The 27365-nt window shown below is 33.3% G+C and overlaps 1 protein-coding gene across 5 annotated transcripts in view; it reads right to left on the minus strand.

The window, feature by feature from the left end:
- LOC134686964 (carnitine O-palmitoyltransferase 1, liver isoform-like) overlaps positions 1–27365 on the minus strand; it is an 86073-nt gene that overhangs the window by 48611 nt on the left and 10097 nt on the right. For 2 of the 5 annotated variants that reach the window (XM_063546854.1, XM_063546853.1), the window contains exon 1: positions 12165–12294. The exons of 1 other annotated variant lie outside the window; for it this stretch is intronic. The gene's annotated coding sequence lies outside the window, so the exon portion shown is untranslated. 2 more of the 5 variants (XM_063546856.1, XM_063546855.1) reach the window with 2 other exon arrangements.

Genomic DNA, 27365 nt, shown 5'->3' on the forward strand with positions numbered 1-27365 from the left:
AAAATTTTGTAGATTTATATTCACTTTTACTAAAGTTAGAGTGCGAAAACTTAAAGTATTCGGACGACGACGACGTCGACGCAGACGACGACGCCAACGTGATAGCAATATACGACGAAAAAATTTTCAAAATTTGCGGTCGTATAAAAATAAAGATCTTTTCAAAAATTAAGTTCAATTACTTCTCAATGACATATTTGAAATTGATGAAAATTAAAAGGGAGCTTAAAACTAGAGGCTCTAAAGAGCCTGTGTCGCTCACCTAAGTATATGTGAGTTTTTAAGAAAGAGAGCAGATGGATTCATGACAAAATTATTTTTTGGTGATGGTGATGTGTTTGTACATCTTACTTTACTGAAAATTCTTGCAATTTACAATTATCTCTATCTATAATGAACTTGGCCCATTAGTTTCAGTGGAAAATGTTAGTAAAAATTTACAAAAGGACAATAACTCCTTAGGGGGTCAATTGACCATTTCAGTCATGTTGACTTATTTGTAAATCTTACTTTGCTGAACATTAATGATGTTTACAGTTTATCTCTATCTATAATAATATTCAAGATAATAACCCAGCAATGGGTTGTCTGATTCATCTATAAAGATCATGACCTGATAAACAATTTTACCCCATGTCAGATTTTCTCTAAATGCTTTGGTTTTTGAGTTATAAGGTCCAAGGACACAGTTATCGTCCTTTGGTTTTCGTTGTCTACGAATATAGTCCCTAGTGTAAACAGTGTATAACTTGCATGGGTTCATTCAACCTATGCCAACATTTTGAAATTTAGTTATAAAATTGTGTGAAAAAATGTTGGCATAGGTTGAATAATTTGTTACAGATTAAGTGTTATAAAAACAGAAATTAACTAGATATCATTGAGATGGAAGCCATCTCTGTGGGCCCCGCTGTCAATAACGTGGGGTAATAGTGATAGTACTATTTCATAGTATAATAGTGATATGACTGCATGATGTGAACTAATTGTTGACTACTCTAAGGAGTCTCATGTGTGATTTCAATCTAAGATTTTAAGTTAAAACTGATAAATATTCTCATCTTACTTTCATAGTATAATAGTGATATGACTGCATGATGTGAACTAATTGTTGACTACTCTAAGGTGACTTCTGGATGTATGAATTGATGTTTGAACAATATGTTTAAAGGTGCTGCCCAATTGATATTTGTCACATATTTTTAGAATTATGCCTTCAATATATTATGACCCACCAAGTATAAAGTATGAAATATTAACGGTTCTCGAGAGGTAGAGCGGACACAATTTGTTAAGAACAACAAACGGATGGACAGACTGACAGACTGACAGACTGACCTTAGACCTAGGATGCATATATTATGACACATTCTCTGGTGTTGGTTTATATATATGTTAAGTTGAAAATGTTTGTCAGGTATAAAGTATGAAATAATAACAGCTGTCCTCTCAAAATATAGTGTGGATCAAATTTGTTAGCGATGGACAGACCAACAGACAGGCAGACAGACCTTTGACCTAGGAAGTGGTACATACATCATGACACACCCTCTGGTGTTGGTTAAAATGGATGTCAAGTATAATATTTGAAATCATAATGGTTCTCAAGATATAGAGCGGACACAATCTTCACCACAGGACACAGGATTGTCAACTGAAACCAAAGTTTTTTTGACGTTGACCTTTGACCTAGGAAGTTGTACATACATCATGACACGCCCTCTGGTGGTGGTTAAAATGGATGTCAAGTATAAACTTTGAAATCATAACCGTTATCTAGATTTGGAGCGGACACAATCCCACAGGACATGGGGTTGTCAACTCTAAACCAAAGTTTTTGACCTTGACCTTTGACCTAGGAAGTTGTACATACATCATGACACGCCCTCTGGTGGTTGTTGAAATGGATGTCAAGTATAAACTTTGAAATCATAACGGTTATCTAGATATGGAGCGGACACGATCTTCACCACAGGACAGGGGGTTGTCAACTAAAACCAAATTTTTTGACCTTGACCTTTGACCTAGAAAGTTGTACATACAACATGACACACCCTCTGGTGTTGGTTGATAATCATGTTAAGTATTAAGTATGAAATCATAATGGTTCTCTAGATATGGAGCGGACACGAAAGTGTTACGGACGGACGGACGGACAGACGGACGGACGGACGGACAGACTGATCACTATAGGGCGACCCGCCTTAATCGGCGGGGCCCTAATTAGGGGCTAATCAATCTACCACCAGTTTAAACCTAGTGTTAAAGAATACTCAATATACATTGTTTTTTACAAGTCAAGTTTAGTGAAAATGTAGGTAATTGAGTGTGATGAGGATCTCTATTTCACAAAGGAATTAGTTTGGGTATTTCATAAAGACTGACTCATTTAAAATATCTAAGTTAAATGTTCACTATTAATTCCAACACATACAGAGAATAAAGCGAGTTTCACTAATATGATTGTCTCAATAGTCACACTATAAGATATGATGCTGCATCTGTACAATCAACTGGTGTCATGTTCAACTTTATCCTTGAGTCTCTAGCACCAGTTTCACAAAACTATCTCGGGAGTAAGACATGTCTTAGGATGGTTAAACGGCATATTCTAGTCTTTAGTGTTTTTTTTACAAAGAGGTCCTTAATTTGGGCATCTTTTAATGTTGGTCACAAAGTAATGACTCCACGAGAGTTTGTTTATAAAAATTACTCATTATATATAGTAATTTTGCAAATTATCTTATTATTATCTTTATGTTTTATTTAATACACTTTCCCAATTTATTTCTTTATATTAAATGCATGAAATATTAAGTAGGGGGATGTAATTACATGTCAAAAATATTTGGGTGCTGAAACTTTATGTTAAGTAGTGAATTGGTCCAGTTCTAAAAGGTCAAATTTTATCACGTCTGAAGCTGTCAAACTGAATTTTACACCCCCTTAACACAGAATTGTCAATATTTTGAGTTAGAGCTGGGAGAAGTTTCTATAATTTTGATATTATTTGTCTCACTGGTAGTACACTACACTGTAAAAAAAAATTTTGAGAAAGAGCAGGTGCGATTTTTTTAATTTGAATTTATTGTCTAAAAGAAATGCACTACGAAATAACTGTGTTCTCGGGCCATAAGCCAAAAACTGTATTTTACCCTATGTTCTATTTTTAGCTGTGGCGGCCATCTTGTTGGTTGGCGGGGTCACGGGACACAATTTTTTAACAAGATACCCCAATGATGATTGTGGCCAAGTTTGGTTTAATTTTGACCAGTAGTTTCAGAGGAGAAGATTTTTGAAAAAGATTACTAAGATTTACATAAAATGGTTAAAAATTTACTATAAAGGGCAATAACTCCTAAAGGGGTCAACTGACCATTTCAGTCATGTTGACTTATTTGTAAATCTTACTTTGCTGAACATTATTGCTGTTTACAGTTTATCTCTATCTATAATAATTTTAAAGATAATAATCAAAAACAGTAAAATTTCCTTAAAATTACCAATTCAGGGACAGCAACCCAACAACGGGTTTTCCGATTCATCTGAAAATTTCAGGGCAGATAGATCTTGACCTGATAAACAATTTAACTCCGTCAGATTTGCTCTAAATGCTTTGGTTTTTGAGTTATAAGCCAAAAACTGTATTTTACCCCTATGTTCTATTTTTAGCCATGGCGGCCATCATGGTTGGTTGGCGGGGTCAAGTTTGGTTTTATTTTGCCCAGTAGTTTCAGAGGAGAAGATTTTTGTAAAAGCTAACGCCGGACGACGACGGAAGACGGACGCCAAGTGATGAGAAAAGTTCACTTGGCCCTTTTGGCCAGGTGAGCTAATAAAGAGATATATGTTCTTTTTTTAGCCATGGTCGACATGTTTCTGAGGAGACAGAAATAACGAAAACCTACAAATCATTCATCCTAAGTTTGGTTTAATTTGGTCCAGAAGTTTCAGAGGAAAAGATTTTTTTAAGTTGAATATTGATAAACACAATAATCAAATTCTGCAAAATTGTCCTAAAGAGCAATAACTTGACCTAAATAACAATTTTGGGCCATGTCCAATTGCTCTAAAAGTTTCATTTTTATTAGATATGAGCCAAATACTGCATTTTCCCCAAATGTTCTATTTTCGGCCATGTATTTTGACGAAACAGAAAATAAAACGCCCAATGATCATTCAGCTTTAGTTTGGTTGCAATTGGTTCACTTGTTTCATCATGTTCTGACATTGACTAAGATTTGTGAAATATTCTACACTGGACAGATGTTGATGATGACAGATGCCAAGGGATGGCAAAAGCTCACTTGAGTTAAATAAACCTGGCTTATAAAAGATGTTAAATCTTTAACCAGTTATTCATGAGCATATTAAAACTTTTAATTACTTGTATTTTTCTCCTTCTTTTTTGTGGACAAAGATTTATTTTTAAAGAAAATTACTTTATACTTTTTCATAATTTCTAATTTTGAAAAATGATCTTTCAATTGTGTATGCATTTAATGCAATTAATTGGCATTAGTTAAAAGTGTCTCATATGTTTTTAAGGAAGGAATATAATATATATATGTTTATGTTGCATGTATATGGTGAAGTATATATTATTATTAATTGTGACACTGCAATAAACATAACTTCCTTACATTTTATGTATTAATACTTATATAATTACTGTATATGCAAATTTACAGATCTAACATTGTGGGGCTAAGTTTGAGACAAATGATATATCTATATTCACATTCAAGACAGATAAAAACAATTGTATTTTACAGTAACATTGATATGTCAGATCTGCCCTTGATTTATGAGTAATGTCAAGGGGACATCTAAGTAATAAACTAGATCACTTTAGTCTGTATAAAGTTACATTATGTCAACATGTACATTTATTTCTCAGTTCATAAAAGTTATATCAAACATTTGAATTTTATTTTATTTTAATTTATTTTTTTTACAAAATTATCAGGCAACAAGGATATTGTTTTACATTCTTATCGGGGCCTTTTATAGCTGACTATGCGGTATGGGCTTTTGTCATAGTTGAAGGCCGTACAGTGACATATAGTTGTTAATGTTTGTGTCATTTTGGTCTTTTGTGGATATTTGTTCAATTGGCAATCATACCACATCTTTTTTTTTATAATTGGATATTGCACAATATTACACTAATCTAGAACTCACTGACTCAGGTCAACCACTTAATGTTAAGAATATATGTTATATTTACCAATCTGTTACTTTTTATATTCAACTGAAGGCTTTTTTTTCTCGCACATACTTATAATCATCCAAAGCTAACACAGCATATACATACAATTCAATCAAAGAAAGTTGTTCCAATGTACCTATTGAAATTCTTAATATTATTTAACATATGACTTACATTACTTCAGTAAGCTGGATGCAGTCACTAATGGGTGAAATGTATACAAAGTCTTAGCCAACACAAGACATCATATATACATGTATATTTAAGAAAATTAATATTTATCACAGCTGACTAGTCAGCTTGTAATTATCAACAAAGTCGATATGCTCCAATGAACCTGATGGTTCAAAGTCCATTGGGACCCCCAAAGGTGCTTATTATATATTTGTTAAATACAGGTCAAACATATAATCAATATATCTACCTGATTCTGGTCTTTTAAAGGGAACAAAACTTTTGCTCTGAACAACTGATAAATTATGACTTCAAAATAAAAACATTTCTTATCAATAGAAAACAAACAATAACACTACAAATGCATACAATTAAGGATAAGGAGATATTAGAGGCTTTCATTTGCACAACTTTTAAAAACATTTAATAATTAATTGACTGATAAAGGGTTAATGAAACAACTTTCAATATTTTTGTTAAACATTTTTACTTTTTTATCACAAAAACAGAACTTTCAGACTGTTCTATATTTTAACAAATATCAGCAGATTTGTATTAATAATAGCAGATTAAAACAATCCATCCTTAAATTTTGTTAATTGCTACAAGTTCAAATTGGTAATGTTGTACATGTTCACTAATATCAAAATTTCTGAAGAACAATTTTCATTCTTTAATATGAACTAATAAAGAAATTTATGTGTTTGACCTAGGTTTACTTTTACAAATTGTGACTTGGATGGAGAGTTGTCTCATTGACACTCTTGTCACATCTTATATCTATAAAATGTCATTTTCAGTCAGCCATCTTGGGATATTTGTAACAGCAATTATGTACATTAGTTTAACACCAGTGATATATTGTTTAATCCTCATACATTAATAGGATTGACATAATCTTGAAAGGAATGAATTGTTTACTTATTTAGCAAGTTTAAGGACTAACAAAATAATCTTAATATGATACTTTCTCCAAATATATTATATATTAATGGACTCATAAGGAAGAGGGTATTATCATACCTCTACTTTTTGCTTACAGTAGATTCATTGATTTTTGTGGTAATCAATTTCTGTGGTTAAAGAAAAAAATGCTACTTTGATGAATCATGGACTTTTAATTTCATGGTTTTGACAAAGTCTGCCTAGCTACATGCAAGCCTTAGTATAGAAATTTTTAATTCATTGAACATTTAATTCCACTAAATTGCTAAAATGAGTATCAAACCAATTATGATAAATCTACAATCATTGACAATAGATATATAATAGTATAGTCTATGATATTTGGGATACTTTCAAGTTTCTGCTTATATCTATTACAATTTCTGCAAAAATGGGTAAAAATCTTAAATGGATTCAATTGGTGATATTGCCATTGTCTGCCATGTTGGCTTATTTAATTTTGCAATCTTATTGTGCTGAACATATTTTGCAGCAACAATTTCTTTCCATAAAAAAAGAACCCTGTGTCCCACATGTAATTGCTGCTATCAGTGTATTGTTTACTTAACAAGATGCTCTCTAGAGCCTGAATAGTTCACCTGTAATTTTTTGCTTAAATATTTCTTCAATGATTATTTTTGCTTTTCAATATATATAAAAATTACAGAACTTGAATGACATGGAGAAACTGGTACAAAAGGATCTTAACATAATCCAGGATTGGACCAAAAAAAGGAGAATTAATTTGAGTATTGAGAAAACAGAATATCGTATATTTTCAAGGAATGGTCCAATAAAGAAAATGAATTTACAACTAGAAGGTAAATTGCTAAAATATAACTGTAATCCAAAAATATTAGGAGTCACGTTAGATGAAAAACTATCATTTCTCAAACACATCGAAAATGTGGAACAAAAGGCACATAAGGTAGCACTCCACAGTTAGGTGTGTAGTTTCGCATTTTGGCCCCTGTGGATTTTTCAAATATGAGAGCTAGTGTGCAATAAAAATCATTTTTGGATAGCTGAGTATTAAAATAGCCTTTGTATTGGGTTTATATGATCATCAAGGTTATGTAATGTATGTAATATAGGCTGTTTTCTGTATGACAGTCCGTATTTGCATGTCCCTACCATACATTGGTCCGGCAATTATTGCAATGTTTTTTTCCAACTTTTTATCGCACGAACTTTGTGATTGGATTTTACGAAAAAATGAGGCGAAAGACACCCATTTTTTATTTGATCATTAGGAAGATTTAGGAAAACAGTTTCTAAAAAGGTATCACTCAAAGGCATTGAAATTCTAGTTTGATCCAAATTGTGGGGGGAATTGAGACATGTTCACCCCCCTTTTTGCCATATTTTATTGGAAATAAATGCAGAATGTTGCCATGGATACAGATAAAAGGAATTTATTTTCACCCTATTAACTTTTGAAAATCAAATCTATGGAAGATACTGATTACATACATATGCACATGAACAACACAAACAGTTAGGTTAATGTATTAGAAATCCAGGAATAGGAGATGATAAAACATTTTGGGGCTCATTTTTAATTTTATTTTCTAACTGTGGAGTGCTACCTTATGGCACATCAGAAAGCACAGAAATGCACTTTTTAAGATAAAATTTACCACAAATCTTTAGTCTTTTATGTTCATGTTTTAGTTCTGAAGGTACAAAATCTGCTAGGAATGCAATTTATGTTAATTTTATTGTTTACTGTCCTTAGCAACCAAATATACACATTTTGACACTTAGACATGTTGCGGTCTTAAATTTATACTCCATTAGCTTTGCCTTTGTAACCAAAGATTGCGCTTTATATGATAATCTCAGAATGTAACGCTTTATATTTTTGAATGCGAATAAGTCAAATAAACATTTTTAGCAGGATTTTATATTATAATTTGGCATTAATTAAATTTAATGATGCCAGTATTGTTAGAAATTTATACCCTGCTTGAGAGCTTCTAAACCAAGGTGGGGTATGCTATTTACAGCAAAAATGACCTATAAGTGCTTTCAAACACCTAAGACTTGTACAATTTGTCCTCTTTTAAGGTAATTTTATAATTTTAAATAAGAAAAAGGGAAAAGTTTTAGAAATGTACCCCAAAAATGAGACAGATTTGAAGTTTTTCACTATGATCCCACATTTATTTTTAAATCACTTTTTGTCGCGTTTCAACATGAACTGCTAACCTTCACAAAATCTTTATTACTGAACCAATCTTAAAAACTAAGGTACCATTTTCATCGTAACAGCTAGTAGAACACAGAAAACATAAAAAAAATTGAGACAGGAGGGGAAAAATTTCACCTTAAGGTAGCACTCCACAGTTAGGTGTGTAGTTTCGCATTTTGGCCCCTGTGGATTTTTCAAATATGAGAGCTAGTGTGCAATAAAAATCATTTTTGGATAGCTGAGTATTAAAATAGCCTTTGTATTGGGTTTATATGATCATCAAGGTTATGTAATGTATGTAATATAGGCTGTTTTCTGTATGACAGTCCGTATTTGCATGTCCCTACCATACATTGGTCCGGCAATTATTGCAATGTTTTTTTCCAACTTTTTATCGCACGAACTTTGTGATTGGATTTTACGAAAAAATGAGGCGAAAGACACCCATTTTTTATTTGATCATTAGGAAGATTTAGGAAAACAGTTTCTAAAAAGGTATCACTCAAAGGCATTGAAATTCTAGTTTGATCCAAATTGTGGGGGGAATTGAGACATGTTCACCCCCCTTTTTGCCATATTTTATTGGAAATAAATGCAGAATGTTGCCATGGATACAGATAAAAGGAATTTATTTTCACCCTATTAACTTTTGAAAATCAAATCTATGGAAGATACTGATTACATACATATGCACATGAACAACACAAACAGTTAGGTTAATGTATTAGAAATCCAGGAATAGGAGATGATAAAACATTTTGGGGCTCATTTTTTATTTTATTTTCTAACTGTGGAGTGCTACCTAAAGCAATTAGCCTTCTTAGAATGATCAAAGGAGTTGCAAAAGTTTCTACAAAAATTCTACTTCAAATTTACCAAAGTATTGTCCTTTCCACCTTAGAATATGCAAGTAGTGTTTGGCAGACCTGTGAAACCAATATAACAGACAAACTGAACAAAATTCAACGAAAGGGATTAGCTATATGCCTTAATGTTACCCCAACATCAAGTGTAGAGACTTTGGAAGTAGTTTCTGGAATCCTACCAATACATCTGCGTAGAGAAGAAATTGCAACTCGTACACTCCATTCCAATAAAACAAATCCTGGATGATTGGAAAACAATTGACATCCCTGAAAAATATGTATCTCCAGTGGGAAAAATGATTCTTCAGGCAGAAGACATGAAGGTATGTACAGGTGTTGATGTAAATGGTATAGAAGCAGAATTTCAGTTTAATGGGTTACAAAGATATAAATCTCCTCCAGATTATTGGAAAAACCTTGGAAATTCCAAATCAAGATCAACAGACCAAAAAAATGTTGGAAAACACATAATAATGGAAAAACTAAGTCATCTTCCAGCAAATTCATGTATAGCATTTACTGATGGGTCCTGTCTTGGTAGTCCTGGCCCTGTAGGAGCAGGTGCTGTCATTTTTCCATCAAATAATCAACCACAAATTGAAATTAGTAAAGCTGTATCCAAGAAAGGATCAATACTACTCGGAGAACTGATCGCCATTAAACTTGTTGTTGACCACTTTTTAATATCAGAAAACAGACAAAACACAGACTCAATTACACTTTTTTCAGATAGTCAGACCTCAATTGGAATTTTAACTTTAAACTGGAAATCAGAAAATTACATCAAAGTCATAAGAGAAATTAAGAAAAACATGAAAGTATTAAAGTATTAAAGATGAATGGAATTCCATTAAATTTTGAATGGACACCTGGTCATGCTGATATCCAAGGAAATGACATTGCTGATTCACTGGCCAAAAAAGGAGCTAAAGAAGCTGAAAAAATAGAAGAACCATCAGAAGTAACCAGGCAGGATATAAAACGTGCAGCAAGAGAAAGTGTTTTAAGAAAATGGCAGAACCGATGGGAATCAAGTCAATGTGGCAGAAATTATTATAACTATCATCAAAAAGTTTGTCAAAAAATACCAAAAGATTTACAAATGGTCGTTTTCAATTATAACTAGTTTGAGAACAGGTTATTGTGATCTAAATGATTATAAATCCAAAATCATACCATCATCAGACAAAAACTGTTCCTGTGGAGAGCCAGAAACTGTAGAACACTACCTTTTACATTGTTCTAACTATGAGGAGGCTAGAGAGAGGATGAGAACATCTATTTACTTTATAACAGGAAATATACGCATGGATTTAGACACCTTACTAGGAATCAATGAAAAAGACATTAATAGAGACAATCGAAATGATATTGTGCCATCTGGAAAATTATTTAACGGAGTCTGGTAGATTCAAAAACACTATACAGCAAAAAATACTATAAATCTAAATCAAAATTAAGTCAAAATTTTTTAAGCAGCAGCCACCATTTCAATTAAATAAATGAGTGAACATTACATATGTGAAGAAACTACAAAAGAGAAAACGTACACAAGTGTTTACAGTGTCATTTGGGACACTTACTAAAGACTAGACTAATTAGTTGCAAAAAAATGCCATTCAAATGTTCTTCATATCTATCAGAGTGTCATATTTTCACGACATAATACAAAGTATCTGACCCAGTGAGTGCTGTATGATGTCAATAGTTAGAGCAGGAGTACTCTATAGTCGCCGTCAGCTAAAATTCGTAGCGGTTATCGGTAAAAATAATCTAAACTATCAACCGCGTTCTCTCGAGATATAGTTTTTCTCATTCCATTCATAAATCGCAAAAAGAAAAACCACTACTGACCTACCTTTTAAGTGATCGCACTGTAATAATCCTGACCTTCACATTTTCCAGAATGTTTTCCATTGTAATTCCGCCATCTTCGTTTCTATGAGGATCATTTGTTACATGTGAAATTCGTCATTTACGCAGTTTCCTGAAATGTTCTTTTCATTGATGTGATACGGTTTCCCGCGCTTTATGCAAATGTTATGAAATTGAACTCCAGGGGAACACTTCCGGAAAAAACAATGGCGGATTCCACCATTGAAAATAGTCTTGGAAAATGTGAAGGTCAGGATTATCACAGTGCAATCACTTAAAAGGTAGGTCAGTAGTGGTTTTTCTTTTTGCGATTTATGAATGGAATGTGAAAAACTATACCTCGAGTGAACGTGGTTGATAGTTTAGATTATTTTAATTGATAACCGCTACGAATTTCAGCTGACGGCGACTATAGGGTCAGACGGGATTAGCGTAAATTTAGTGTGTATTGCCTATAAGGTACTGGCAGCTCAAATGCAAAAAAATATGGACATAAAATTGAGAATAGAATAGGGAATGTGTAGAAGAGACAACAACCCGACCATAGTCATAGAAAAGACAACAGGCTGAACAGCAGAAGGTCGCCAACAGGTCTTCAATGTAGCGAGAAATTGTATCCATTAGCTTAGTCGTTGTGGACAATACATAGGAAACAAATGGTTGATTTCTAGATAAACAGTATATAATACCGTGCAAAAGAATAATGACCGACTTAACTGACCCGGAAAATAATTTCAGTTAGGAGTTCCCTCTGACTTTATTCATAATGACTTTGATTTCAGCTGTACATGGACGAAATCGTATGAACTTCAAACTAGTAGGCAATCTTGCTGTATCTGTGTACCTAAGACATATGGTTAAATATGATTTGTTATTATGTTTTAAAGGGAAATCATACCAAAGCTCAACAAAGTTCTATGGAATTGTCGTCTGGTCTAACATCACGTGACTCAGTGATCAGATGCGTTTTAAATATACAGGAAATATAATTCTCTTTCAAACGTCCCGACGACCCAAACCTAGAACGTGACGTTCGATAAACCATCTTGTGTAGGTTTGTGGTGAAGTGGTTTTATAAAATAATAATAGACTAATAATATTAAAGTCATATGAAACGATATCTGGTTTACCGTCAACTTGTCTTTTTGTTGTTTCTGTCACTGTGGATTTATGATCGATCTGAACATCTGAAACATCATTATTTGCTATTTCATAGCGCCCGTTTCTGTCACTATAGATGGCTGTATCATTGACGTTTACCTCATAATTTCATATGTAAGCACAATGCACACGTAAAAATTGATTTAGAACATGATGTTTAAGTTTTATGCCGTGCATAATAAAGTACCTCTTATTTTTCAAAATCATGTGGTGCTTCAATGTAATATTTATCAATTTCTTATAAAAATCTGTTTTTGAAATGTTTTTAGTTTTTATATTTAAAAAGTAATGTGTAATGTAATGCATTACACAGGACAAAGTTATAGTAATTTAATTGCATTACATGTTAGAATAATGTAATTGTAATTGCAATGGAAGAATCACAAAGTAATTGTAAGGTAATGCATTACATAACAATTAATGTAATGGCCCCAGGCCTGTGCCTCATACATTCGACATTCCGTCAAGCTTCATTGTTTAATAATTACATTAGATGTGTGTTTCATTATAAAACTTTATTATGCATGGCTGACTATACATCACGTGTTATTCTTTAAGCAATTGCATTACTCAATAAAACTTTTCTTTTAAGATAACACATATATGGTGGTGTCACAATAAAGTGCACAGGTGAACAAAACAAAAACATTATAAAATTCGTGTTTTCATGATCGTAGCTAACAAATGTAATTATAAGTATTGAATGCTTCTTTTTGTAACTTCATAGGGTTGTAAAAGCGTTGACCGTGCGCACATTTTCAGGAACATCGCGAACAAACGGGCGTTAAAATGTAATAATAAGTTTTGACTAAGTATAACTAGTAGAAGAACGTGGCTTGGTACTTATACATCCCCGAAAAAATTAAGCAATTTAAATTGGTATCTTCAAAACTTTATTAAATAGATGAAAAAGGTTGAGAAATAGAAACAGAGACTGTAATAATAAGTAATATAGCATAAATGTGAAGCACTACACGGAGTCGAACTACATCTTTTCATTTATCCCATTTGGTGCGAAAGTTTTTAATTTTCTTATCCAAAATCTTTCCCGAGCGCGTCTATCCTCCTTAGACCAAGCAGAGTTGTAGTCAATGATTTTAATGGTCAGTCGATTGAGATCTGCCTTAGTGTGGCCAAGGGATCTCATATGTCGACTGAGAAGGAGGTCTTGCTTGCAGTTGTAGTCGCTACGATGGCCGTTCATTCGTTTGTGAAACGGCTGTTCTGACTCGCCAACATACTGTTTACCACATTTTCACTGTAAGAGATACACAACATTTGAAGTCTTGCGATTAACATTGCAAAATATGGTGTATTCTGTACCAGTGGAGTGACTGTTAAAAGTCTGGGTATCCAGTATTTGTTTGCAATTTGATACCAATTTACAGATCTTACATTGTTGGGTTGATGTTTAGAGGAGTTGTATATATATAGCGAAGGAAGAACAAAATATTTGCGAAAGCAAATTTACTTTGTTTGATCTGTAAATTTGCTTTCGCAAATATTTTGTTCTTCCCTCGCCGGGATTCAAACTCATGCTACTGTGATATCGTGACACCAAATCGCCTGCACTGCAGCCGTCCTGCTAGACCACACGACCACCTGGTCTCTACAAAAATAAAGCTTTCAGTGGCCGTGTGTTAACTTTCCTCGTCAGTTTTAATATAGCGGCGTACTACTATGAGAGGCCGATCATGTCAAAACCCCGATAAAGTAACGCGATAAAATCACATTTAACGCGATAAATACAGTTTTAACGCGTTAAAACAAGACTTTAACGCGAAAAGAAATCAATATATTTAACGCGTTAAACTTTGCAATTATCAAGTTTGGGATTTATCCCGTAGGTTAAAATTGACGTTTATCGCGATAAAATATCCGTCGCACTGGCCACATGTGTCATAATAAATCACATTAACGCGTTAAATTCAACACAAAAACGTTGCTATCATACATTATTTTTACGCGTTAAAACATCATTTAACGCGTTAAAACATCATATAACGCGTTAAAACTTCATTTAACGCGTTAAAACTTCATTTAACGCGTTAAAACTTCATTTAACGCGTTAAAACATCGTTTAACGCGATAAAACATCGTTGGTTGGAGTTATGGAATAATGTTGCTAACAAATACTATGATCTGTTCAAATTTTTTGGAGTAGCGTCTTGTGAAGGCATAAAGCTTTGATCAGTGATCGGAGCACAAAAATCATGCTCGAAACATGAAATCCAGCAATTTGATTGGTTGATTTTCGAGTCTGAGTACAAAAATCATGCTCGAAAGTTTTATGGCCTTGCGAGTCAGTTTTTGTACTCTTACTCGTAAATCAACAAATGAAAATGCTTGATTTCATGTTTCGAGCACGATTTTTGTGCTCCGAGCACTGAGCAAAGTTTTATGACTTCAACCCTAGGACATTTCAGACGAGGAGGATAATGAAGATATTACATTTCGTCTTCCTCTCACGATTAAACCATTCTCCTTAACAAACCAGATTTCAAAATAGGAAACTCGGTTTTTTAACTAAAAATGTCCTATTTGTAACAGGTATCTTGAACAACATACTACCAAAAACAAGTGCTGCAAATGAAAACATACACCACAAACACAAGAAGATGACACCAATGAAGACGATAACATTTTAGCACACTCGGGAATGAATTACAGCCTTCATTGTAACGGCATGCACGCTGTTCCTACAACCCCTATGTTTTAAAACAGAATCTTCGAAATTTCCTCCGCAAAACAAAATAAAATGTTAACAAACACTAACCATTATAAAAACTAATTCAGTATATATATATATATATATATGTTTTCCTTTATTTTCTTATTGCTCTTGGTCATATGCTTAGTAATATCAGAGACATATAATACATGTATTATATGTCTCTGGTAATATCTAGTATATTTGAGGATTAATACAACAAAACTTTGTGAAAAAAAACGGATGTCCAACGTTACATTTTTAAACAACTGTTTTATCGCTTATGTATAGTGATCCTATTTCTAATTCTCTGATCTTCCCGAAACTTGGCGGGAGCAACGTAGTGTGTCAGTTCTCGGTTCAATTAAAGCCGTTTTTTTGTCGAATTTCGTCTGATTCGGTGGCTGCATATTAAGCTGGAATAAGAAAAATGTCCAAAGACGTTTTTTGTTGACTTAACGGCTGAAAGGTGGTTTTATAAGTAGACATAGCTAAAAATGCCTAAAAGATGTGAGATAATTATAACATCTTCCGAAAGAACAAACATTTGCCTCATTGTTCGTGAGTTTTAAAATTGTAGATTCTATAAAACCATCTCTACACAGTCGTTTTTCAAGCGGTAGCGCCATTTTGTCCAAGTTGATATTTCATTTGTCCAAGCAATTAATGCGGTTTTTTTGTTGTGCATGAAACGGAGGTAACTGAAAGACTTATCGGAAACGGCGACAAAAACAGTTTCATTGAATTAATGCATCCCCGTATTATACGGACGATTCAGGAGAAGATTAGTACATTTTAAAAGCAAGAAACTTCAAATGACTGGGAAAATAATTTTCAAGATCGGGTTATAATAATTTCATTCAATGATTATGTGTCAAGTAAATTTTTAATACAATTCAATTCAAATTAATCAAGGGTAAATATGTTTTTATTTACTTGCAGAGTGTTGGATATATTTGTATTAGGGTTGAATCAAGATATGAAAAATCATTACAATGACAGATGATATGCATCCATGCAATTTTAGCAGCCTGCGATTAAAATTTTGTCGTAATTCATTTATAGAAAACCGTATACTTCTGTCCCATTTTTCCTATCTTCAAGTTCATTACTTACGACAATACAACATTTTAAATGTGAATTAAGGGTAAAAATTATTTAATCGATTTCCACAACTTGGGGTAAATAAATTCATGGTAAATAGACATCACAAAATTAATAGACTAAGAGACAGATTTATAATCAACCAACTACATAAAAAGAGCAAATGAAACTTGCAAATTGAATAAATGTACGTCAAACGTTTCAGACTGAACTCTCTTTGACGTCGTGGTGGTGTAACGTAGGAACATCGTGCGCAAAGTTTGTATAGTCTTGGCTCACACTGAACAGCATGGTACAAAGGGCCTTAAAAAAGACTAGTGTAAAAACAGGAAAGCCAACGGTATAATCTATAAAAACAAATGGAAACACTTATGAAGCACATCAAAAAACGACATTTTGATACGGTACCAGGTACCCGACTTGGGACAGGTGCAAACAAATGCAGTGGATTTAAACGTATAGATAGGCACTAACACCTATCCAACTTGAAACAATAATGTAAAATCACAACATAGAAAGACACACTTTGAAATATCAACTGAAATGGTTTTACTCAATCAAATGACATACTAGTATTAAAAAAACTAATGATGAAACACTGACCGAATAAATGTGATCTATGACTCAATGTAAATAAAAAATAAAACAATGGGGTTAGAGTCAAACAATATCAGAAAGAAAATCATACCCTTGAACAAAATTCGGACGGACAGAGAGACAGTGTCTTTCAGCTTTACAGGTAGGGCATTGATAATAGCGCCCATTTTAGAGAGGGGGATAAATAATATGTTCAAATGGTCATCCTCTTTCTTTTGGCACAGATTCGTTACATTATTGGGCATGGTTTACTAGATGCTCGATGTACGCTATTAAAGGACTCTTAAAAAAAATATCAATTAACGCGTTAAAAATAATTTTAACGCGTTTAAACTACATTTATCGCGTTAAATGTGATTTTATCCTGTTAAGATGTTAACGCGTTACTTTATCGGGCTTTTGACATGAACGGCCTTTCATATACTACAGTACATGATATATAAGGCATGGAGATGTTATTGTTACAGATCAGCTCAATTATCTATAGTAAAGGATCCTACAAATTAATGTAAAATACAGTCACACAAAATAATTATATTTATAAGTACGTCTGAGTCAGTGACAACTCTACAACAGATTTATCCATCGGATCGCCATCATATATATATACCGTTTATCTTTTGTGGGGTTTTTTTCTGGGACGAAACTCTTTAAATTTTGAAATGAAAAACAAGAAAAAAACAAATAATTTGTTTTTATGACATACACAGGGACAAGATTTTTTAATTAAACATGTTTGTATTTTTTGTAACTAACCTTCAATGAATGAAAACAAACATTTCAGGAACTTTTTTAGCTGACTATGCGGTATGGGCTTTGCACATTGTTGAAGGCCGTACCGTGTGACCTATAGTTGTTAATTTCTGTGTCAGTCATTTTGGTCTCTTTTGGAGAGTTGTCTCATGGGCAATCATACCACATCTTCTTTTTTATATTTGTTCTTTCCATTCCCTTGTGAAACATTAAATTATTTCAAGATATTTAAAATTATACCAAGGATACAAAAAAAAGGTCCTCCACCCTAAAATATTCATTTGAGTCACATTATTTTCTATTTTAGATGCAAAATTAAACATTAGAACCACTTGCTATTTATAACAATGATACATATGAAACAATGGCCACCAGTTACTTTGCGTAAGCACATTGAACCATGCCATGCATAATACACAACTTCTGCTTTACCGGCACCGCCAGATGAAAGAGAACTCAGATAGCCAATTACCACCACCACCGCTGTCAGACAACAGATATTGCCACACCAATGCACCGCCACCTCCTGTACTAGGATTTATTACCTCCTCATCCTAATGAATCTGTTACGAATAATGCACTTTCTATACTACTTTTAAATCTGTGCCTGCTGCAGGACTTTTCACAGAAAATTCTCTACTCGCAAGTCAGTATGTTTTAATGGTACCTGATATTCTAGCCTGATATAGAAAGGCTTCGTATTTTGATTTGTTTTTTTTAGTCATGGCAAATATTTATGTCATATATATCTGTTCCAGTATTAGGGGACGACCATTTGATATTCGAGAGGGGGAGGAGGATTTAGATCAAAGTACTGAAGTACTGAACATCAGAGGACCTCAAGTTGTGTTGAATTATTGATAAATGACAGGTGTTTATATTACAAAATGTATACTTGCCGGGCAGATATGTTCACCTTACAATATAGTACAAATAATATAATTTGCTATGCTATATTTTGTTTAAATACACTTTTTCACTTTTTTGGTCTTTTGGAAAATGTTGTTTGTGCTGTTTTTAGACCCTTCTACAACGAAATTTGTTTAACATGCACACGTATAAAAATTGCGGTTTTTATCCAACGCAATCAAAGGTTTGAACGTAGTTTTCAATTTAGACTCGTTTATATTTTTTGTTTGGGCTTTGTATCATATTTCCCCTCCGGTTTATATGATCCGTTCATCCTATATTGACTCTTTAAATTCAAGAGTTTATCTAAAAAATGAGGGTACTTTTTCTAAAAATGAGGATACTCTTTATATGGCCTTCCAAATACCGTTTCGATCCCTAACATCACTGAAGAGACATCTATTGTCGAAATCCGGATCTGGTGTACTAAAATATATTGACACCGTATGTTTGTGGCATAACATCGCGGCCACAAGTTTAAAAAGTTTTTCTGTTTAGTATTAAATTTATTTAGATCCATTTTGTTACATCTTGTGATCAATTTTATTTGGCAATCGCCAATGGCAGTCAGCAGGGTTAAAGAACATCAGTTGTTCGACCTGTTAGTCAAATGCGTTTTGTTTAAATACACTTTTTCACTTTTTTGGTCTTTTGGAAAATGTTGTTTGTGCTGTTTTTAGACCCTTCTACAACGAAATTTGTTTAACATGCACACGTATAAAAATTGCGGTTTTTATCCAACGCAATCAAAGGTTTGAACGTAGTTTTCAATTTAGACTCGTTTATATTTTTTGTTTGGGCTTTGTATCATATTTCCCCTCCGGTTTATATGATCCGTTCATCCTATATTGACTCTTTAAATTCAAGAGTTTATCTAAAAAATGAGGGTACTTTTTCTAAAAATGAGGATACTCTTTATATGGCCTTCCAAATACCGTTTCGATCCCTAACATCACTGAAGAGACATCTATTGTCGAAATCCGGATCTGGTGTACTAAAATATATTGACACCGTATGTTTGTGGCATAACATCGCGGCCACAAGTTTAAAAAGTTTTTCTGTTTAGTATTAAATTTATTTAGATCCATTTTGTTACATCTTGTGATCAATTTTATTTGGCAATCGCCAATGGCAGTCAGCAGGGTTAAAGAACATCAGTTGTTCGACCTGTTAGTCAAATGCGTTTTGTTTAAATACACTTTTTCACTTTTTTGGTCTTTTGGAAAATGTTGTTTGTGCTGTTTTTAGACCCTTCTACAACGAAATTTGTTTAACATGCACACGTATAAAAATTGCGGTTTTTATCCAACGCAATCAAAGGTTTGAACGTAGTTTTCAATTTAGACTCGTTTATATTTTTTGTTTGGGCTTTGTATCATATTTCCCCTCCGGTTTATATGATCCGTTCATCCTATATTGACTCTTTAAATTCAAGAGTTTATCTAAAAAATGAGGGTACTTTTTCTAAAAATGAGGATACTCTTTATATGGCCTTCCAAATACCGTTTCGATCCCTAACATCACTGAAGAGACATCTATTGTCGAAATCCGGATCTGGTGTACTAAAATATATTGACACCGTATGTTTGTGGCATAACATCGCGGCCACAAGTTTAAAAAGTTTTTCTGTTTAGTATTAAATTTATTTAGATCCATTTTGTTACATCTTGTGATCAATTTTATTTGGCAATCGCCAATGGCAGTCAGCAGGGTTAAAGAACATCAGTTGTTCGACCTGTTAGTCAAATGCGTTTTGTTTAAATACACTTTTTCACTTTTTTGGTCTTTTGGAAAATGTTGTTTGTGCTGTTTTTAGACCCTTCTACAACGAAATTTGTTTAACATGCACACGTATAAAAATTGCGGTTTTTATCCAACGCAATCAAAGGTTTGAACGTAGTTTTCAATTTAGACTCGTTTATATTTTTTGTTTGGGCTTTGTATCATATTTCCCCTCCGGTTTATATGATCCGTTCATCCTATATTGACTCTTTAAATTCAAGAGTTTATCTAAAAAATGAGGGTACTTTTTCTAAAAATGAGGATACTCTTTATATGGCCTTCCAAATACCGTTTCGATCCCTAACATCACTGAAGAGACATCTATTGTCGAAATCCGGATCTGGTGTACTAAAATATATTGACACCGTATGTTTGTGGCATAACATCGCGGCCACAAGTTTAAAAAGTTTTTCTGTTTAGTATTAAATTTATTTAGATCCATTTTGTTACATCTTGTGATCAATTTTATTTGGCAATCGCCAATGGCAGTCAGCAGGGTTAAAGAACATCAGTTGTTCGACCTGTTAGTCAAATGCGTTTTGTTTAAATACACTTTTTCACTTTTTTGGTCTTTTGGAAAATGTTGTTTGTGCTGTTTTTAGACCCTTCTACAACGAAATTTGTTTAACATGCACACGTATAAAAATTGCGGTTTTTATCCAACGCAATCAAAGGTTTGAACGTAGTTTTCAATTTAGACTCGTTTATATTTTTTGTTTGGGCTTTGTATCATATTTCCCCTCCGGTTTATATGATCCGTTCATCCTATATTGACTCTTTAAATTCAAGAGTTTATCTAAAAAATGAGGGTACTTTTTCTAAAAATGAGGATACTCTTTATATGGCCTTCCAAATACCGTTTCGATCCCTAACATCACTGAAGAGACATCTATTGTCGAAATCCGGATCTGGTGTACTAAAATATATTGACACCGTATGTTTGTGGCATAACATCGCGGCCACAAGTTTAAAAAGTTTTTCTGTTTAGTATTAAATTTATTTAGATCCATTTTGTTACATCTTGTGATCAATTTTATTTGGCAATCGCCAATGGCAGTCAGCAGGGTTAAAGAACACCAGTTGTTCGACCTGTTAGTCAAATGCGTTTTGTTTAAATACACTTTTTCACTTTTTTGGTCTTTTGGAAAATGTTGTTTGTGCTGTTTTTAGACCCTTCTACAACGAAATTTGTTTAACATGCACACGTATAAAAATTGCGGTTTTTATCCAACGCAATCAAAGGTTTGAACGTAGTTTTCAATTTAGACTCGTATATATATATATATATATATATATAAGTACGTCTGAGTCAGTGACAACCCTACAACAGATGTATCCATCGGATCGCCATCAATGATGGTGATACATGGCTGTGTACATAATGTATATACAACTCGCTGCAGTGCAGGCGATTTGGTGTCACGATATCACAGTAGCATGGGTTCGAATCCCGGCGAGGGAAGAACCAAAAATTTGCGAAAGCAAATTTACAGATCTAACATTGTTGGGTTGATATATATATATATATATATACAACTCGTCTAAACATCAACCCAACAATGTTAGATCTGTAAATTTGCTTTCGCAAATTTTTGGTTCTTCCCTCACACGACCACCTGAGCAGGTGGTCGTGTGGTCTAGCGGGACGGCTGCAGTGCAGGCGATTTGGTGTCACGATATCACAGTAGCATGGGTTCGAATCCCGGCGAGGGAAGAACCAAAAATTTGCGAAAGCAAATTTACAGATCTAACATTGTTGGGTTGATGTTTAGACGAGTTGTATATACATTATGTACACAGCCATGTATCACCATCATTGATGGCGATCCGATGGATACATCTGTTGTAGGGTTGTCACTGACTCAGACGTACTTATATAGATATAGGAAGATGTGGTGTGAGTGCCAATGAGACAACTCTCCATCCAAATAACAATTTAAAAATTAAACCATTATAGGTTAAAGTTATGTATATATATATATATATATATACAACTCGTCTAAACATCAACCCAACAATTTTAGATCTGTAAATTGTTGGGTTGATGTTTAGACGAGTTGTATATACATTATGTACACAGCCATGTATCACCATCATTGATGGCGATCTGATGGATACATCTGTTGTAGGGTTGTCACTGACTCAGACGTACTTATATATATATATATATATATACGAGTCTAAATTGAAAACTACGTTCAAACCTATGATTGCGTTGGATAAAAACCCCAATTTTTATACGTGTGCATGTCAAACAAATTTCGTTGTAGAAGGGTCTAAAAACAGCACAAACAACATTTTCCAAAAGACCAAAAAAGTGAAAAAGTATATTTAAACAAAACGCATTTGACTAACAGGTCGAACAACTGATGTTCTTTAACCCTGCTGACTGCCATTGACGATTGCCAAATAAAATTGATCACAAGATGTAACAAACTGGATCTGAATATAAATTTAATACGTCACAGAAAAAAAAAAATTGTTAACTTGTGGCTACGATGTATTGCCACAAACATTCGGTGTCAATATTTCTTTAGTACACCAGATCTAGATTTCGACAATATATGTCTCTTCAGTGATGTTAGGGATCGAAACGGTATTTGGAAGGCCATATAATTTACTCTTAATTTAAGATTGACTCTTGAATTTTAAGAGACAATATATAGGATGAACGGATCATATAAACCGGAGGGAAAACATGATACATGCCCAAACAAAAAATATAAACGAGTCTAAATTGAAAACTACGTTCAAACCTATGATTGCGTTGGATAAAAACCCCAATTTTTATACGTGTGCATGTCAAACAAATTTCGTTGTAGAAGGGTCTAAAAACAGCACAAACAACATTTTCCAAAAGACCAAAAAAGTGAAAAAGTATATTTAAACAAAACGCATTTGACTAACAGGTCGAACAACTGATGTTCTTTAACCCTGCTGACTGCCATTGACGATTGCCAAATAAAATTGATCACAAGATGTAACAAACTGGATCTGAATATAAATTTAATACGTCACAGAAAAAAAATAATTGTTAACTTGTGGCTACGATGTATTGCCACAAACATTCGGTGTCAATATTTCTTTAGTACACCAGATCTAGATTTCGACAATATATGTCTCTTCAGTGATGTTAGGGATCGAAACGGTATTTGGAAGGCCATATAATTTACTCTTAATTTAAGATTGACTCTTGAATTTTAAGAGACAATATATAGGATGAACGGATCATATAAACCGGAGGGAAAACATGATACATGCCCAAACAAAAAATATAAACGAGTCTAAATTGAAAACTACGTTCAAACCTATGATTGCGTTGGATAAAAACCCCAATTTTTATACGTGTGCATGTCAAACAAATTTCGTTGTAGAAGGGTCTAAAAACAGCACAAACAACATTTTCCAAAAGACCAAAAAAGTGAAAAAGTATATTTAAACAAAACGCATTTGACTAACAGGTCGAACAACTGATGTTCTTTAACCCTGCTGACTGCCATTGACGATTGCCAAATAAAATTGATCACAATATGTAACAAACTGGATCTGAATATAAATTTAATACGTCACAGAAAAAAAAAAATTGTTAACTTGCGGCTACGATGTATTGCCACAAACATTCGGTGTCAATATTTCTTTAGTACACCAGATCTAGATTTCGACAATATATGTCTCTTCAGTGATGTTAGGGATCGAAACGGTATTTGGAAGGCCATATAATTTACTCTTAATTTAAGATTGACTCTTGAATTTTAAGAGACAATATATAGGATGAACGGATCATATAAACCGGAGGGAAAACATGATACATGCCCAAACAAAAAATATAAACGAGTCTAAATTGAAAACTACGTTCAAACCTATGATTGCGTTGGATAAAAACCCCAATTTTTATACGTGTGCATGTCAAACAAATTTCGTTGTAGAAGGGTCTAAAAACAGCACAAACAACATTTTCCAAAAGACCAAAAAAGTGAAAAAGTATATTTAAACAAAACGCATTTGACTAATAGGTCGAACAACTGATGTTCTTTAACCCTGCTGACTGCCATTGACGATTGACAAATAAAATTGATCACAAGATGTAACAAACTGGATCTGAATATAAATTTAATACGTCACAGAAAAAAAATAATTGTTAACTTGTGGCTACGATGTATTGCCACAAACATTCGGTGTCAATATTTCTTTAGTACACCAGATCTAGATTTCGACAATATATGTCTCTTCAGTGATGTTAGGGATCGAAACGGTATTTGGAAGGCCATATAATTTACTCTTAATTTAAGATTGACTCTTGAATTTTAAGAGACAATATATAGGATGAACGGATCATATAAACCGGAGGGAAAACATGATACATGCCCAAACAAAAAATATAAACATATATATATATATCATATCTGAGATACTGAATTGAACTTGGAAACTTAACTTTGTGAATTATCAATGATTATGTGGTCAAATGAGAACTGTTAGATTGGCATTATGACCATATATTTGCACACATACAAAAATAGTTAGCATATAACTTATAATAGAAAATCAACATAGCAAACAATTCTTCGAGTAGCTATATAGTCACTCACCAATGCTCTGACACTGAACTATGATAAAGAGGTTTGAGACAATCATATTAAAACAGACAAATTGTAATATTGGAGCTAAATTAAAGATACCAGATGAACAGCAAACTCATAAATCGAAACTTAAAATTCCATGACTAAAACTAAAAAAGACATGCAGACAAATAAAAGTACACTAAAAACAACATAGAAAACTAAAGACTGAGCATGGCCAGGGCTTCTACTTTCTGGAACATTTAGCTTTTGGATCAATCACTAATGGAGTGGATGTTAACACAGCAATATTACTATCCCTTATTCTAGATTTTTGTTGCAGTCAACAAAAACTTTTTTAATGTTCAGAAATAGCTTCACTGAGTTATCTTGGTTTTATTGCAACGTTAACACTGTCAATCATTTATCCAATTATATTTAAAAAAAAAAATAAGAATCTGCAGCTATACATGTACATTGTACGCCCCCCTCTGAATCCGCCACTGACAGTATATATACATGTATAATCTCATTCCATCATTAATATTGGTCATTGTTGGTATAAATTTATCTTCAAGTTTAACAATGTACTGTGAAAGAGCTATCTTCTAAGTAGTATGGTTATTAGTGTGAAACCACTGATTCAAAGGACAAGTTTCACTTCTTGTCCAAAATGGCCTTAAATATTTACTTTAACATAAAGCTCCAAAAAGTTCACAATTATTTGGTTTCTCAAATGGGCATATTTCTAAAGTCTAAACGCTCAATAAATCAGTTCTTTTCATAAAAGTACATTTTATGATCCAAATTTTGTCAAAACATGATGATTTTGGGCAATTTTCAGACCCGAAAGCTTTAAGCCTTTAAGAATAAAGATTTGGCCACCACCTTCAGTGTACCTTCCAAAATGTTTTGTGACCAAAAGAATCCAAATCTGATATATAATTCATCAATATAAAAACTTTTTGGATCTTGGATGGCAGCCATTGCTGCCAAGTTTAATTATTGCAACAACAATTAAAAGTTTTACCATAGTTATCTGTGGTATAATTTTCATAATTATTCAATAGTTTTGTTGTGTATGATTTACAAAAAGAAAAATAGAGATGGCAAGACCTGAAGAAGGCGGCCTGATTTTTTTAAGTGACATATGAACAACAGAGTCAGTGTGGGGCCACTAAGCTAAACTGCCCGCTTTGCCCGCGATTAATCAAATGTATAATAGTTCAGTGATAATGAACGCTTAGGGGCCAGCTGAAGGACGCCTCCGGTTGCGGGAATTTCTCGCTACTTTGGTGACCTTCTGCTGTTGTTTTTTTTTTTTGGTCAGGTTGTTGTCTTTTTAACACATTCCCCATTTCCATTCTCAATTTTAACATTTTTATAAAATAAAATAATACACTAACACTTTGCAATGTTGCAGTTCAACTTTTAATCTGGGGTTCCAGAAAACTTTTAAAATATCTCTTTCAGTCATATGCAGGGTAAAGCGCTCATAGGTTTGTCTCTATCAAGATTTGCTAAGTTTCCTCATGCAGAATCCCAATATTGCTCTCATTAGTGTAAATAGCCACATGTGTGCTCAAATAATCATTTAGATTAGTCTCAAAATTGATATATCTAACTCAATTGAGTAGATCTAGCTCAAATTTTACTCATAAATGTAAGTGATCATATTAGCGCAAAATTTTTAAGATCTCATGGGTGCTCGTAGTGACAGTTAACTGATTGTATCTGGTCAAGTAATCATGTATGCGTGAACAAATGTCTAATTCAAATACCTAAAATTTAACATGGATATGGTTACACAAATTAATAATTTTGGCAATACATGTAATGTGACATGTATTGTATGGTCCAAAATTATACAATACTACAAGGAAGACTTAAAAAACATAACAGTTACATTCGTAATCTATATTTATATCTCTAAAACTGTAAGGATTCTCCAAATATATCTAGAGGCTAGTAAATGGTACGGACAACGCTGGCACTAATTGTATTTCAGTAAACAGGTAAATGTGATTTACCCAAATTCTGACTTTCAGTGTAAAATAAGACTCTTGCTTTTACGAGCGAGCAAAGAGTCATAATCCACACTCAAAAATAGTCCATCTCCAGGGGCGGGTCCAGGTTAGAGTGTAATGGGCGTACGCCCCCCCTTTAAAAAAAAAAAAAAACTATCGTCATAATCTGCTTGTATTGTATTGAATAATGGCAATTCATCATATTCATTAATTAAACACATACTCTGATTTCTTTTTATACTGATTCCCCAATCTGATGGGTCATCGTCAATCGATTACGCCATGAGAAATCCACGTAAAATGGTTCTAATGAATCCGTTCTACTAATTGAAAATGAGAGTCCGTCAGTATTTTTCTGTGTTCATTTTAGGTTTTGCGTCAAGGTACATGCACACTAGAAATAAGTATATTTCCACATTAAAGCAATACTCAGAACGAAAGAACTTTATTCTTCAGTGTTTATTTGTCTTGTATCATGTGTGTCGTTCAAAGAAACC

Source organism: Mytilus trossulus, chromosome 10 (assembly GCF_036588685.1).
Source record: "Mytilus trossulus isolate FHL-02 chromosome 10, PNRI_Mtr1.1.1.hap1, whole genome shotgun sequence".
In the NCBI taxonomy this organism is placed as follows: domain Eukaryota; kingdom Metazoa; phylum Mollusca; class Bivalvia; order Mytilida; family Mytilidae; genus Mytilus; species Mytilus trossulus.